Below are 16,371 nucleotides of genomic sequence, written 5' to 3' on the forward strand. Positions count from 1 at the left end.
CGCTGGCTTTGAAGCTGATATTTGGTCTATTTCGTTTTAAGATGGGCTGCTGTTTTATCTGGTCCACATTTTTTCCCTTGAAACTGTTTTACTCCCCGAACTTGTGTAGTAATTGAATGGGATAAAACGTCAGTATTCACAATAATTTTCCAAATGCTTCTTGTTGTTGATTTCATTTTCAACTGTACCTAACAGTGAAACCTCTCTAATCGAGACAGTATTTTGATAATGAGGTGCGATGAGTCCTGACTAACAGCAATTTTAAAGTGGTATGCTGCAGTACTGTTCTAGTTTCGTATAGTTTCAAGCATCAAGGACAGTCCCCTGCAAGGGTATTCCGAATAAAAGATGTCCAGGCATAATATCAGACTCTCGCTGTAAAATATAGTTTTGATTTTGCAATTATTAATGACATATGTCCTTTATGAATCTGAATGTAAACTGGTGGGTGAAAGAAGATATTAACGTGAATTTGACCGAATATACAGATGTTATTAGGGTGAAAAACATGCAGACAATATATCTTTAACAGAACTACGATACCCGGGTCAAATACATATCTTGTTTCATTTAAACAATCATCAAACACTGACGTGCATTGTACTTTCTTCCGCTCTTCAGTATATGTACGAAATTGTGTTCCTAGGATGCGTCATCAATTTTATACATAACAAGCAGGATGTTAGGTGTGTGTGTGTGTGTGTGTGTGTGTGTGTGTGTGTGTGTGTGTGTGTGTGTGTGTGTGTGTGTGTGTGTGTGTGTGTGTGTGTGTGTGTGTCGGGGACGGGGGCTGGTTGGAGTGCACCTACGTTGTGCAAATGTTTTAGAGGGGAGTTCAGCGTTCACATTGAACATGCTTCTCCATAATAACAACCATCGTCACGCCACCCCAACCCCTCAGGTCACCCCCACCCCACCCCACCCCACCCCCAGCCGTTAATTATGATCGGTTCCTTAGTCACCTAGTTATAACTAGTTAGAGTGTGAAATTTCATGATTTTCCGCGCATAAACCATTGCGTAAGGATTATTGTCACTTTGATTTCAATGTCAACATTCGCTCATTGTCTAGCCAATCATATTGCTCGGTGTGGGGTGGTGTAAGAAGATGACCAGAGGATTACATCGGAAATGAGTCTTACCGTATTGTCTCGAAAACAATCATTTCAATATTTTTTCTGTTAAAAAAACCCGATTATGTTCTTCACAATGGTCATGACTGCAAACTGTTTTAATAAAAGAAAACTTTCAGGTTTAAAGCTTATGCTTTAAAATATTAAACTAAAAACATTTGGGTTTTTTCTCTCTTTTGGGGGTGGGGGTGGGGAAGGGGTGGGTGGTGAGGGGAATTGTTTTGTTTTGTTTGTTTTTTTATGTCAAAAGTTTTATAAAGTACAAGTATCTCCTCCACATATCATCAAATGTGGTACATGTTGCTATCATGCTACAGCTTCTTGAGCAGAGGGCATGGAGGGGTCACAGTTCAATTCTTCCTGTTTTTATGATAGTGGTCTTGGCCTGGCGTTTGGTGAAAAACGGCACAGACCCCACATTGTGCAGTGTTTCAGCATCGTCACACGTCAGTATATCGAGCGATCATAGGTCGAAGTCCACCCCCGGTGTATGTTGCCCAGGGAGACATGGGCACGGAATACGCTGCACACTCTCACAGAGACCTCTGAGACTTGAGGTTTGTGTAATCGTTTACTATTCACATTAAAATGGGAGGGGGGGGGGGGGGGGGGACGATCTGAAAATCGTCAAGCCAGACGAACCTGTGATGGTCATGCTGTCTATGAGTGGATCTAGTTTTCGCTGCATTTGAGATATACCCCCAAATTTCACGGCGGAGTCACCAGAAATCGGCTTCACACATAGTACATACATGGGGAGTAGAACCCCGAGCTTCAGCATGACAAGCGAACACTTTAACCTTAATGCTAACCTGCCATCCTTTGTTCGACAAAGCAGGGAGTCTCCTGTGATCCCTGGGAAATCTAGAAGTGGTACCCGAACTCGCAATAACAATCGGCAACCAACGGCAGCTTTTGGTAGGAGGTTAGAATGGGCTTTAACAATTGGGAATCGAACCCAGGTGTTCGGAGAGAGTATCCACCTGTTTGGCCACCCATATGTTCTAGAGTTATGATGACTGTCAGGTTTGAGGATCATTCGTTGATAACCGAAGCCAACTTTTCGCGTTTGTAATAACCGGATATGGCAATTTTTTAATACATACTATCATATTGAATTCATATATTCTTAACCATCGTAATAGTGGTTTCAAAGCTTGCAGTATTCTTTGAAAGCCGTCGATCGCTACACTATTCCCTAAATATATTTATATTAATGTCCACCGTCGGTTTTATAGGTCTTTCTTTGAGCGGAGCGCGAGGCATCTTCCGCAGACTGGGGCAACTGCAAAAGGCACTGAAAATGTGGAACGTAACAGAAACGAACAGTGACATAACCTTCTGTCTTGAAATGTGAAGGTTGGTGTTCAACCTTTGACGGATGTGAGCGATGGGGTTTAACTTCGGGGTAAAAAAATGAGAAGGCGATAAAAGTTCTCCCGTTATAACACGGAGCTTCTTTATTAAGCCATCATCTATCACTGTCCCGAAGCGATATATGTGCCTGTGCGGTAGCAATGCGGTCTCAAACTTAGTTATGATTTTATGCAACTGTGAACACATTTGGTTAAATGAATGTATTTTGTAAGGTTTGGATTGTAAGAAACTATATACAGTTTTACGTTTTTATTCATTTAGTTATTGCCACAGCGTGACGTTAATTTTTAACTCACTCACTAACCCATGTATTACATTGACACCACAGCAAGCTCCCAGTAAAGTTTTCACCAGAATGCAACCAGACTTCTACGCCATGTTATGTCAGATAACCATCCTTCGCCCGTTAGTAGAACTGCTCCAAGGTTGTACTGAATGCTGAACCCATTGATGTATAGTAATTCTGTCCTTCAAGCCTAGATAAGCGGACAGTCAGGACCCGTGGATGTATAGTAATTCTGTCCTTCAAGCCTAGATAAGCGGACAGTCAGAACTCGTGGATGTATAGTAATTCTGTCCTTCAAGCCTAGATAAGCGGACAGTCAGAACCCGTGGATGTATAGTAATTCTGTCCTTCAAGCCTAGATAAGCGGACAGTCAGAACCCGTGGATGTATAGTAATTCTGTCCTTCAAGCCTAGATAAGCGGACAGTCAGAACCCGTGGATGTATAGTAATTCTGTCCTTCAAGCCTAGATAAGCGGACCTGTCTTTCGTATATTATTTTTTAGAAATTATGATTTAACTGTAAATCTTTACCTGACAGACTTGTCCAAATCTAGCCCATTACGAACTAGACATTAACCCTATAACGAGGCTTTATCCCTATAACAAGACCGTCGTTAGTTAGCCCCACTGTATCATTTGCCCTTATGAGTTGTTATGGCGCTGCTGTCGTTAATAAATAATTCCGTGGTGAATACTGAGATCACGTATCAGTTTTAATCTTTCTATTTGTGGGTAATGGTTTCCCTTAAAACGCTGTCTTATTAAGTAGCCTGTCTGTCATTCTGACCAAAGTCAGACACCATAGTTAATTTACATCGATTTGTCTAAGAAAAAATGTATGAAAAACATTTTAACTGTAATAAAAGTTTTACCGATTGTTAAACAAAACGAAATTGAACCCGGACCCTAGTGGACACTTTAACCACTAGGCTACAGCCACCGCCCCACCGGGAGAGACAAAACCCGACCAGCACATTTCCTTGTGAAGAAATACACCCGATTTGATAACATATGGTTTACATTTATTATGCACGTGGATGAAATTTCATCTGTTGTGTAAAGTCTGACAATAACAGCGGATTTCGCGGAATATCTTACGATTACTTATGATACTGCGGCTGTAAGTTTTTTTCATAAGTAATCCCCTAAAAATGCTTCCCTTCACGCAAGACGGCGCTATCCAGGTGTCATCCAGCATCAGATGAAAGGGAGATGAAATATCAGGCCCACTTTTTCTGTAAATGAAACCCAAAGAACACTGCGCCTTGCTGTAGGAATCCTACTTATCAGGGACGAAATTTACAACCAAATTTATATCATAACAAACAGCACATCAATCAGTTGCACTGCTATCAACAATGTTCTCGCGCCATGCTTTGAAAACGACACGTCAGTGAAATCGCAGCACGTGCGAGTGCATCTTCTAAAACGCCCTCTGGTGGGTAAGTGGCAAATTAGATAAGGAAACCCGAGTATTTTGTTTGTTTGGTATGTCTTTTACCAAGATTCTGCCTTCATCTCCGTGGCTTCGTACAGCCACCGTCTGATTAACAACGGTAATTAAATGTAATAAGCAACATACTCAATTTCCAATGTCGCAGTTATCAAATACGTTGCTCGATCAAACTCTCGTGTGAAATTTCGTATCATGTGGTGAATACAAGATAATTAATTAGATGCTCAACCGCGGGAGATATGATAAGTTTAACTACACGTTGATAATAGGAGTGCTGAGTGTAAAAGGTAAACTGATGTTAGTATGTTTTACATGCTCGCCATTGCCGATAACCTGTGTATCAGTTGAGGGTGAGTGAGTGAACTGGTTTAAGGTCGTCGTTATAAGCGTTTTAAATAGTGGTACAACGCTTCGCCTTTGTGGGGGATTAGGGCGGGTAGGTGTGGGGTTAGAGTTGATTGTTGTGAGTTTGTGGTAATGTGATTTTAAGGGATTAAACCATTGAGTGATGTAAAATTCTGACTATCCCAGGAAGAGAAAACAGAGAAAGTTTCAGGACTTCTTTACTATGAACTTCTTTCTGTAAAATATGTTCATTTCAAAACTAGTTGTCAGTCCAGGGTGCGTGCGTGCGTCGGGGGTAGTAGCGGACCCAAATAGTTACGCAGATCCAGTTTGTGAATATTGCAAACAGATTCAATGCTTTATGGTGTTTTTATTTACAATACTGAACCATTAGGAATGATCCCCAAACACAATCCCATGCAAACAGTGCTGATCTGAATGTCAATGTTTACAGTCCGAATGTAACAGTTTTATCCAACATTATTATATACACTGTACACGTAGGATTAACGACGTGATGTCAAAACTCGGGTTTTATCAACGTGGTGTCTCGGTGTACAGCTCACACCCTTCCACCTTCAAACGTGATGTTCTAAATTAAAAGTTCACATCTTTCCACCATCAAACATGATGTTCTTATTGTATAGTTCACGCCTACACCATCAAACGTGATGTTGGAAACATATTTGTTCATAGCTTTACACAAGTGTTCACAGTCTTTGAGCGATATGTACACTGTATACTAACTTTGTCCGAGGTTTATGTTCAGAAAGTCTTAGAATATATACACAGGACATTACATGAAACAATGACTCGATGATCCAGATATTCGAATTCACTTGGAAAGAAACCGTCCGGATAACCAGGTTTGATTGATAGTGACAAAGCCTTGCCTTGGTGGTGAACGCAGATCTAATATCTCGATGCGAACAACTTGCACAACATATCAACGAACGTCCCTTACACAGAACGCACTCATGTGTTAAATATCACTAGCTAAACAGCGAACACAGAGTAGTCATGAAAACACAAACAGCTGACAATGACACAATTGTCCCGGTATTATGTGAACCAGCTTCAGCAACTTTTGTAGGCTCCATGGTAACGATTCCAACAATAATTTCGTCTGTAGCATCGTCTGTCGACGTAGACGTATTTTCCACTGGCGGTGTTTCCGTGTCAGTCGACGTCATTATTGACATAAGCCCTGTCAGTGAATCCCCCACGTCTTCTCCGCTGCCTTCAAGGTCCTGAAGTTTCTTAGTAAGTGCTGGTGGCTTCGGTCGAGTCGGTGGAATGTATCGATGGCAACCCACAGCATTAAAATGTTTGCTGGGACACGTGGTTTGATTTGTTGCATTGGTAGGGTAATCAAGGTGAAGGTCACAGAATGTCATCAGTTCGTCCATGGCCGCAGTAGCTTCTCTTGTACCGTCGTACATGTGGGTAAAGGAGTTTCCATCTTGACGTAAAAAAGCGATGTATTCTAGTCCAACCGTAAAATTCTTGTTCCCGCACATACCGGGTACATTCCCTGCGAGTGAAATGTTAATCTTCTCGGGTATTGGGCCACCCTTATACGTACATTTGACTTCTACTTCAGCCGTGTAAGATTCCGGGTAAATGTGATCTGGAAACCTGTGCACTACCCTTCCATAGGCGATGATAGGCGCCATGTGAGCCATCTCATCCATGTGGACTTCCCTGTACCCGATGGGCGAGCAGGCCCAGGCGCCGACCAGCGTCGACAGCACTAGAACCGGGTGTACAGTGTCCATCTCAGCTTCAGGACTCACGTCTGCAATATGTTGTCCCCCATGTCGCTATTTATCACACTCGGGGACTTTGTGGCGTGACGTAGTAGTTCCGCCGCTATTGCTGTTTCCGGCTTCACTGATATGACAAATTTAAGCGGTCACTCGTTGCATGTAGTGTACGTATACCGATCGTGAAATAGCTACTAGGTACTTAAGACTTTCCCAGGCACGCCCGTCTGATTGTTGGAGGGCATTGCCAACATGATGTTGGTCTCACGAGAAAGAGAGAGAACAGAAATATACGGAGAAAATGGAAATATAGGAACGGAAAGCGAGTGAGAGAGAGAGAAAGGGGAGAGTGAGGGAAAATGAAAGAAAGGAAAGAGAAAGAAAGACAGAAACAGATGGCGAAAGTAAGAGGGTACAAACAACTGGAGTGACAGTAAATAGTGCCTGTGTACCAAATTGTTCCCTCGTGACGTTTTCTGCGTGTCTATGTTCGAAATCATAAGGATGTACAAGTCACTGGCCTGTTGTGCAGTCATTCGATTGTTGACCCCAGAGTATGGGTTATGAGAACCTACTGAACCTAATCAATAGGAAACGGGTGTACACGTCCGTTCTGCTCTCACAACGTTATTTCTTATGGTCTTCACTTCAGAATTGTCTTGCTGCTGAACACTTCTTGACATCAACGAACCCTGGGCCAAGTAAGGAATAAAGAACAAGGAGTGGCCGTATTAAAGTGCTGTTTTCTCAGTTATGAAAGAGTTCCTCCAGATAGACAGATTGTAAATAACGAATCGAGCCAGTCAGCGTAGTCTGTCAAACAGAAACAAATACACCCAATGTAACCCATGCAAGTCTAGAATATGTGGCAAGTCCACAGTACCGCGGTTTCAGTGAAAATGGAGAAAGTCTCTGGCCTCCAATTTATCGCATTTTATTTTAATTTAAAAACTTATATCTCCCGTAACTTTTGTTCATTTCAGAGACTAGCTGCTAGTCTACGTAAACAGATATGGTCTTTTTATACTCTTTCCAGTCTGTCTATTATACAGGCCGCAAGCTCCTGGCACTTTTGAACAAACCAACATCTTCATTCATTACAACACCGTATGTTTAAACCTGTGACGGTGTGTGTCTTTTGTCACTTGACCTTTGCAACGTGACAGTGTCGACAAATCACAGGATCGGTGAGGTAGCTTTGTGGTAAAGTGTTCGCTCGTCACATAGAAGACCCGTGTTCGATTCCCCACGTGGAGATAATGTGTTAAGCTATATTCCAGCAATACCACGGTAGGGGACATGAACTTGACACATTGTGCGCATGTCGGCAATCGAACCCGGACTTTCAGCGTGACGAGCGAACGCTTTAACCAGTAGGCTACCCCATCGTTCCACGTGTTCAGATATAAATCAGTTCACAAATGAATAAACTAATAAATAAACAAATGCACTAAAATATAACACTATGATGGAGAAACACGACTTGCACAGTTGCAAACATCAACAATCTTCATCAACAATGACACCGTCATTTACACGTATGAGAACTGATCTCCGCGACATCGCCGACAACTCCAATGTCGCGTCAAGACAGCCTGATTCGCCTCATCACTTCCGTCACTGTCTTCAAGTTCCTCATCAAGCCGAGCCACTCAGTGTGAGCGCTAGGTCAGTATGTCCTCTGTCAACAGAATGGGCTCGGCGGGGTAGCCTTGTGGTTAACGCGTTCGCTCGTCATGCCGAAAACCCGGGTAACCATATGGGTACAATGTGTGATTTCTGGTGCCCCTTGCTCGCTGGAATATTGCTAAAATGGCATAATATTAAATTCACTCACTGTCAACAGAATGAACTAAAAATATCTATATATTTCACCCCTTTGCCACCGACCACTGCTTGGCAGATGTACTTGATTGACTTTGAGATGTTGTTGCAAAATGTGGTACCCCAGTCTGCTTTACCCAGTTATTGGATGGGATTTGAAACATGACGAGTTTATATATTTCACTGTAATATTACAATTATGATGAGTATCATGCAATCACAATTTCATAAACTGCCTTATGACAATTTTAAATATTGAACACTTTAATTAATGTATTCCATCCCTGACTAAATTTGCCTTTCATTGGGAAATTTTCCATTCTGTGGGATCAGTCACAGATTTAAAATTCACAAGAGCAAACATTGATTGTTTATTCATTTCAATCATTTATGTATACTCGCCAGATTAGTTTGTCTTTGAAAAATGACACCTGAAATTTCAGATCCATGGAAACATATTTGTGTGTTAACCCGACATACGCATGTTTAAACAGTTTACAAAGATGCATCAAAGCCAATTACATACTGACGACATGTTTACGATCGGGGATGCAATGTTGGCACAAGGGACCGGTGGACAGATGATCGGGACATCGGAGGTCAAACATGGCTTCTACACTGGAAACGTTCCAGATTATCAATAGCTACAGCTGCAACACCACTGTGTGGTTGGTCTGTATTACAACTGCAATACCATTATGTGATTGGTCTGTATTACAGCTGCAATATCATTGTGTGATTGGTCTGTATTACAACAGCAATACCATTGTGTGATTGGTCTGTATTACAACTGCAATACCATTGTGTGATTGGTCTGTATTACAGCTGCAATATCATTATGTGATTGGTCTGTATTTCAACTGCAATATCATTGTGTGACTGGTCTGTATTACAACTGCAATACCATTGTGTGATTGGTCTGTATTTCAACTGCAGTACCATTGTGTGATTGGTCTGTATTTCAACTGCAATACCATTGTGTGATTGGTCTATATTAGAACAGCAACACCATTGTGTGATTGGTCTATATTAGAACAGCCATACCATTGTGTGACTGGTCTGTATTTCAACTGCAGTACCATTGTGTGATTGGTCTGTATTACAACTGCAATACCATTGTGTGATTGGTCTGTATTACAACTGCATTACCATTGTGTGATTGGTCTGTATTACAACTGCAATACCATTGTGTGATTGGTCTGTATTACAACTGCAATACCATTGTGTGATTGGTCTGTATTACAACTGCAATACCATTGTGTGATTGGTCTATATTACAACTGCAATACCATTGTGTGATTGGTCTGTATTACAACTGCAATACCATTGTGTGACTGGTGTGTATTACAACAGCAATACCATTGTGTGATTGGTCTGTATTGCAACTGCAATACCATTGTGTGATTGGTCTGTATTACAACAGCAATACCATTGTGTGATTGGTCTGTATTAGAACAGCAATACCATTGTGTGATTGGTCTGTATTTCAACTGTAATACCATTGTGTGATTGGTCTGTATTACAACAGCAACACCATTGTGTGATTGGTCTATATTAGAACAGCAATACCATTGTGTGATTGGTCTGTATTTCAACTGCATTACCATTGTGTGATTGGTCTGTATTACAACTGCAATACCATTGTGTGATTGGTCTGTATTACAACTGCAATACCATTGTGTGATTGGTCTGTATTACAACTGCAATACCATTGTGTGATTGGTCTGTATTACAACTGCAATACCATTGTGTGATTGGTCAGTATTACAACAGCAATACCATTGTGTGATTGGTCTTAGGAATATACTGCATTGGTGCCCGCTTCCTTGGTGTGTTACATTTAACATGGCGCCCCACCCTCTCCAGACCTTCCATAACAATTCGATAACAGTACCTGTGTAATTTCTAGTCTGTATCTGGTTAAGATTGAACAAACTTTATAACTGGATAAGCGCTTGTGTATTTCGTGAGCGCGATGATTCGTGTTCCGCTGTGGAGCAGGATATCGGAAAACGCTCTCACGAAATGAAATGTTCTCCATAACGTGTGTTCACTATTGTACGTTCTAACTTCGAAAATACCACCAAACAAGTTACATAATTGTACTTAAAACATGCCCGCCCCACCACCACCCCACTCTTACCTCTTCCTTTACAAACTCACTTCCGTCCTTCTTGTCGTGACAAAATTTAGTGAAGCCTGCGTTTAGCTGTGTCACTTCTGCGTACTTCATGTCACTAAAAACAATCATCTGCTAGACTTGACGGGGCCTTCAAGCGATGTTACTTTGTAGGGTGGACTGATACGAACAGAGTGAGTGAGTGAGTTTAGTTTTCTTGCGTCGATTTTTTCAATATTCCAGCAATATCACGACAGGGGACACCAAAAATGGGCTTCGCACATTGTGCCAACGTGGGGAATCGAACACGCGTCCTCGGCGTGACGAGCGAACGCCTTAACCACCAAACTGCCCCGCCGCCCCAACATAAACCGAAATATTGCTTGTTTGTCTTAAGTTGATAACTGTCATTTGCGGGTGGTCTGTAAATAATTTGGTATGAACCTAACAATTCAGTTGATATTGGAGTACGATATGCCTGCTTACCCGCTTTATTAAATGGCGTTTTACGGACAGCAAAGACCCACTCGTTCACAAAATCCTCATGTGGAATTGAAATTTGAAAATGGGACGAGGAAAATCCGCTTGGCGTATTGACCATATCCGGCTCATACCCAGAAACTTAAGTTGGTTGATGTTTTATCTCATTTACACACTTCCGTAAACGTGTAGCTGGGATTTACTTTCCTCCCCTGTCACCAGGTGGCGACAGGATATGACACATTGGAATATGCAAAAACGGTATTCAAATGAACTTTGACATGAACGTGTAACTGAGATCAAAGTGTGGCTATAGGGTAAGTGCCAGTCAAGTGAAAGAACCTTGGTAGACGATAGAACCCCCTCGTAAAACTAATTTGCCGCCATCTTGAATAATCTCTTCTGGCTCAGAACGGAAGTTGCTAACTCAACTAATTTGGCTTCTACTTGGTCTTAAAGAATCTTGGAAGAGTGTTGACTTAGACGCAGCGATGACGTTTTCAAACATTTGTAAAACTCGACAGATGTTTTTCAAAGAGAATTAGATGTTTTGGCGAGCTCTATTTGTCACTCGCCTGGAATTCTCAGCAAAGGTTTCGAATGATAGCTGAGGTTTATTTCTGAAAAGGAACATAATGAAAAGTTGAATGCGTGCAAACAAATTATAATTGTTACCTATTTATTATTAAGAAGGTTATATATCACATAGTTTGGACACATAACCAAGCTGTATATCACATAGTTTGGACACATCACCCAGGTTATATATATCATAGTTTGGACACATCACCATCGTCATTGTTTCCATTTGAGCCGGGAATATGTCGGTTTGATTTACGATACTAGCGAAAGTCCTTGCTGATGATGTGTGGCCGACCGGTCTATTTATGTCTCACAATTTGATATAGATTCATATGATGCATGAGTATGTAAATGCATCAATAGCAAATAATCATTTCTTGTTTGTTTTATGTTTGTCACCATCAGACATGAGTGTAGATCGCCGTCTTCTGACCTGGAGAATGGTTGTGTTACTCACTACATTGTAAATCTTGCAATAACTCTAGATTTCAAGAGGAACCGAGACAAAACCTCGCCTTTATGAAATTAAAACTAAAAACACTTTGGTTTTAAAGTACTATAATTAGACAGTTGTACACTGCAGACATTTGAATAACATCACGTTTCCGGAGATCAAAACCATCCCAAGTTAAGAACACTAAGATCTAAATATTTCTCTTTCCTTCTGCGAGTTTACAAGAGAAAATCTAATCGCGTTGATCTAAACATTCTATGCCGGCGTTCGAAAACAGAAAACTTACAATGAAACACAAACTGTCGTAAATTTGAGTATAAACAAACATGGGGGAAATAGTAAACCAACTTTACTCCAATCTCAGCAGCCAATTGACGAGGGCAGGGTTCGATTCCCTGTCGCTAATTTAAAAACCCAGTCCCTCAACATAGGCTTGTGGCGTTTGTTTTAAGCCAGTTATCAAATAAGAACGGTTGGATTTCAAAGATAATATGAATGGCGGTTCTTTGTTGGATCAGCGTGGTCAATTAGAAGGGGGAAAATAGCACTGAATCACGGATCTAAATAAATAACGCCACACCTGTGAAGACGGCAGATCTAACGGGGATCGTGGGGGGAGAAGAGATGGGGAGAGGGGTGTGGGGGGTGTAAGGGGAGATAATAAACACGTCTGGCACCTGCAAAAGGGCGGGAGGAGATCTGCCCGTGTCATAATTAGATGTGGAATTTGAAATTTTGTCATGAAAAGGCCATGACCGTTCTTTCTTCGACATTTTGCCAAACCAAATACCGAGGACATTGCTCAAATAAAAGAGTAAAGCTTATTACAATCAACAGCAAGTAAAATATGCAGTTTGAAAACAAAGCATTCTACGTAATTGTTAGGCGCATGCGTAGGCGGATGTTCCGTTATTTTAAGGTGTGGTATTGAATAGCAGTGCCTTGCTCTTAAATGTCAGTACGAAGAGGGTATCTCAATAATACATGGGAACCTTAACAACGGACACCCACTGGGTGATAACAGATTTTTGTAAATACACTGAAGACGTCTCAGTATCACTGTAGTCCCACTAAACTCTGTTTCCTCATCCTAGGAGCGGAAGGTCGGTGTTCTATGTTCTGGCAGCGTCCAAGGATATCAAAACATGGTGCTTGTTGTTTCCCTGCACGCTAGCTAAATAACATCGAAGCCGGCCAGCTATGGTGTATCGAGGGGGTTATACTATCTTTAGATTATCGTTGTTCTGCAAGGTGAGAAACTGAACGAATCGATAAACTACGAATGTGCTCAATTCACAAAAGGACAAACATACTGTACTTTCAAGTATGTATCAAGCACAATGCATAAAGTAATCTGCAGTTGCTATTACTACAAGTACAGCCAGCGTGAGTGAGTTTGATTTTAAGTCGCTTCTAGCAATATTCCAGCAATATTCAAGCAATATGATGGCGGGGAAACGGGACTGGGCGTCAGGTAGTTTTAGAAGGGTGCATGACAGTTGACATGAGAGGTAGTTCATGCAGGGAGAGTCAATAATGTTTTACGCTATCTTTAGCGACATTCCCTATCAGCTTAACGCATTGTAATCACGAGAGGGAATCAAACTCAGGCTTTCGGCTTGGTGAGCGAACGCCTGCAGCGCTAAGCTACCCATACACCCTCAGTGCCGACAAGACTGTTTGTTTATTGCGGATATATGTGAGCGCTCCTTTACATACGTCATTGAAACTATAGATTACGCATATTGTGTTTTCAATCTCACCAATGACATTGATCAGTTTGTCATTGCCTCTATATCTCTCCGTCTCTCCCGGGTAAAGTCATGACAATACCCCAGCAGTAACATGTTAAATGTAAAGCAAAGCCAGTATTGAATGGGGAACAAACGAAACAATTATTCAAGCCAGCGACTGCCTGGCTACGTATATTTGGACATTACAATACAAACTATCAAGAACGTTTATTCTAACTTCTGTTTGTGACGTCACAGAGACACGGCGTCCCTCAACATCGTTACTCATCACATACTCCATCAGTAAAGAAAACAAAGATGGACTCTACAACTTCCGGTTGTAAAAGGACCGGACTATTTTGTCTCGCGGATGTTGTAAAGACCACCAAGGCGTACGGGGAGGTTTTATAAACTTTTCTAAAATGTTTTTTAAATATCCCCCTTTGATCTGAATACGAGCAAGACAAGAACGAAAACATTTCGATTGTAAACTTTTTACTGCTAAGTAATTAAGGGGTTTTATGTTCTCCTGTCCAAATCTGAATGACTGACAGCTCGAGAGCCCATTTTACACAGGCTTGCCAATTGTGGGCCTCTTGCCTGTTCAGTTCTTAGCTACAGTGTTGAAAATCGTGTCTCCCTGAAACTAACAAATGCAAAATCATATGTATTAAGTAAAAACATCGGAGGAATTTTGAACACTTGCCCCCTTGCACACACACACTTGCACGCGCATGTACTCGCATTCTCACACTAACACATACACACATATAATTATATACATAGTCAGTTTGGTATATTTCAGGCCAACACTGCTTGATAGGATCACATGGCAATATCACAGCACCGGTTATCATTACCGTTTTAAAATTAGATTTCATTTCTATTTGCAAAGATACATTTCTTAGAAATTGTTCATAAGTGTCAGTCAGTATGTTGTAAATTTCGTTCAGAGCAGATTGTTGAAAATATCTCGAGGTAATACTGAACTACTGAGATGTGCAAAAAAACAAACGCGCATTAATCATGAGGCGATACCATGCGTCGCGATCGATCGCCATATCACACGTAAATACATCCTCGGAATCGAGGAAGTCGAATTACCCTAGTTCGAGAGACAAAGAGAGTAATGATGTTAAGAGCTTCCAAGCGTTTTCTGCAGCAGACAACAGGAGAATTACAGTCCGTGGCGTCTCTAAACATTATATATAATTATATCGGAAGATAGACAAGAACACTATCGTTGGCGAAATGACATAAAATTCCACCTAACAAAGCGCCGGTTTTAAATATAAAAAGTCAAAAAACACTTCCATGACCATAAGAAGATTTGTGCTAACAATCTTATGATTCTGACTATACGATAAGCGTGTGTTCATGAATAAATTGAAATAAGGTGTTCACTTAAGTGCGAGCAGATTCTGGCCAAACAGTACCGCCACAAACACACGCAAAGCCAAAACACGGTATTACATGCGCTCTTTTTGTTCAAGTATGTTGTGTTGGTGTTGTGTTATTCTCTTAATCTTGTTGTAATTGTGTTGCTCCAGAATGTCTGTTAATAAAAATGTATTGGTGCTATGATTTTATTTTGTCTTTCAACATTGAGTTACATCTGTGTTGTTTTTTGACATTAAGTTACACATCTGTGTTGTCTTTCAACTTTCAATTGCACATCTGTGTTGTCCTTGGGCTTGGGGAGAAGTTGGGTATTTATGTGTTCATTAAAAAAAAAACATGATATATATTCTCTGATAATACTCCATGTTTCATTAATTATCCACTGTTGGTTGTTATCATTTTTATCACCCACATGTAACATGCTGGACATGTTCTCTGTTCATGGGGATGTGTGAGTTGGGTGGTTGTAACGCTGGGATGACAGCATGGGCTCAAGACCCGGTTCGATTCCCCGATGTGAAACCAATTCTGGTGGCCCCCGTCGTTATATGGCTAGAATATTGCTAAAATCACACTCACTTGCTCTCTCACTATTCATGGTGTCAACTAGTTCGTAAGCGTGTCCCTTTCATTTTAGATACAGTGCGTTATAACATCTTTACATAAATCTTGCTGATTATGTTAATGTCAAAGTGCAATGACGCCAAGTCTGGTCACCTCCCCATTCCAGTACAAAGCGTTAAACACGAATCAACAGATGCTGATATTGGTGGGATCTAATTCGTTTTATTTTTGTGTTCCTGTTATTTTTATCCGACCAAGATAGCCCTTTCTCACGACCACTTGGAAATAAATGGGTAAAATAAAAAAGCAAGATAAATATACTGCCAATTGTCAAAAACAATGTGCAACCAATGATCTGAGTAGCCATGTCAACGTAAGACAGAAATCTTTGAAAACCGGAAGTACGTGTTTACGTCTGCCATGTACAAAACTTGTACCGGAAATTATGTCGGAAGAGGAGTTTTCCCATGACCATTGTTTCGACATTTGTGGGTCACCTTCATTAAAGTATGGAGATTTTAATTCAATTTTAGTGTAAGAGATATGTCTGTGATAAAAATATGTATAAATTTAACCATATGGTCCATTTGAAGTTGAAATATATTCGGCGTTTTTTATGAATGTCGGTATTGATATATTGAGACACGGGGTAATTGTGTTTTTGATTGCTCAGAATTATTCACATGGTGTGACCACGTCAAAGACTGGTTAGCTTCCCCACAGGATTGTCATTTTTTTATTTCTCTTCACTCTTTCTCTCCACCTCTCTAATGCTCGCTCTCAAATACTCAAAATCTATGACGCTCTGCTTTCCCTTCCCACCCTTGAGTTTTCGCTCAGCCTATTTCATT

This window comes from Haliotis asinina, chromosome 11 (genome assembly GCF_037392515.1).
Source record: "Haliotis asinina isolate JCU_RB_2024 chromosome 11, JCU_Hal_asi_v2, whole genome shotgun sequence".
Taxonomy (NCBI): domain Eukaryota; kingdom Metazoa; phylum Mollusca; class Gastropoda; order Lepetellida; family Haliotidae; genus Haliotis; species Haliotis asinina.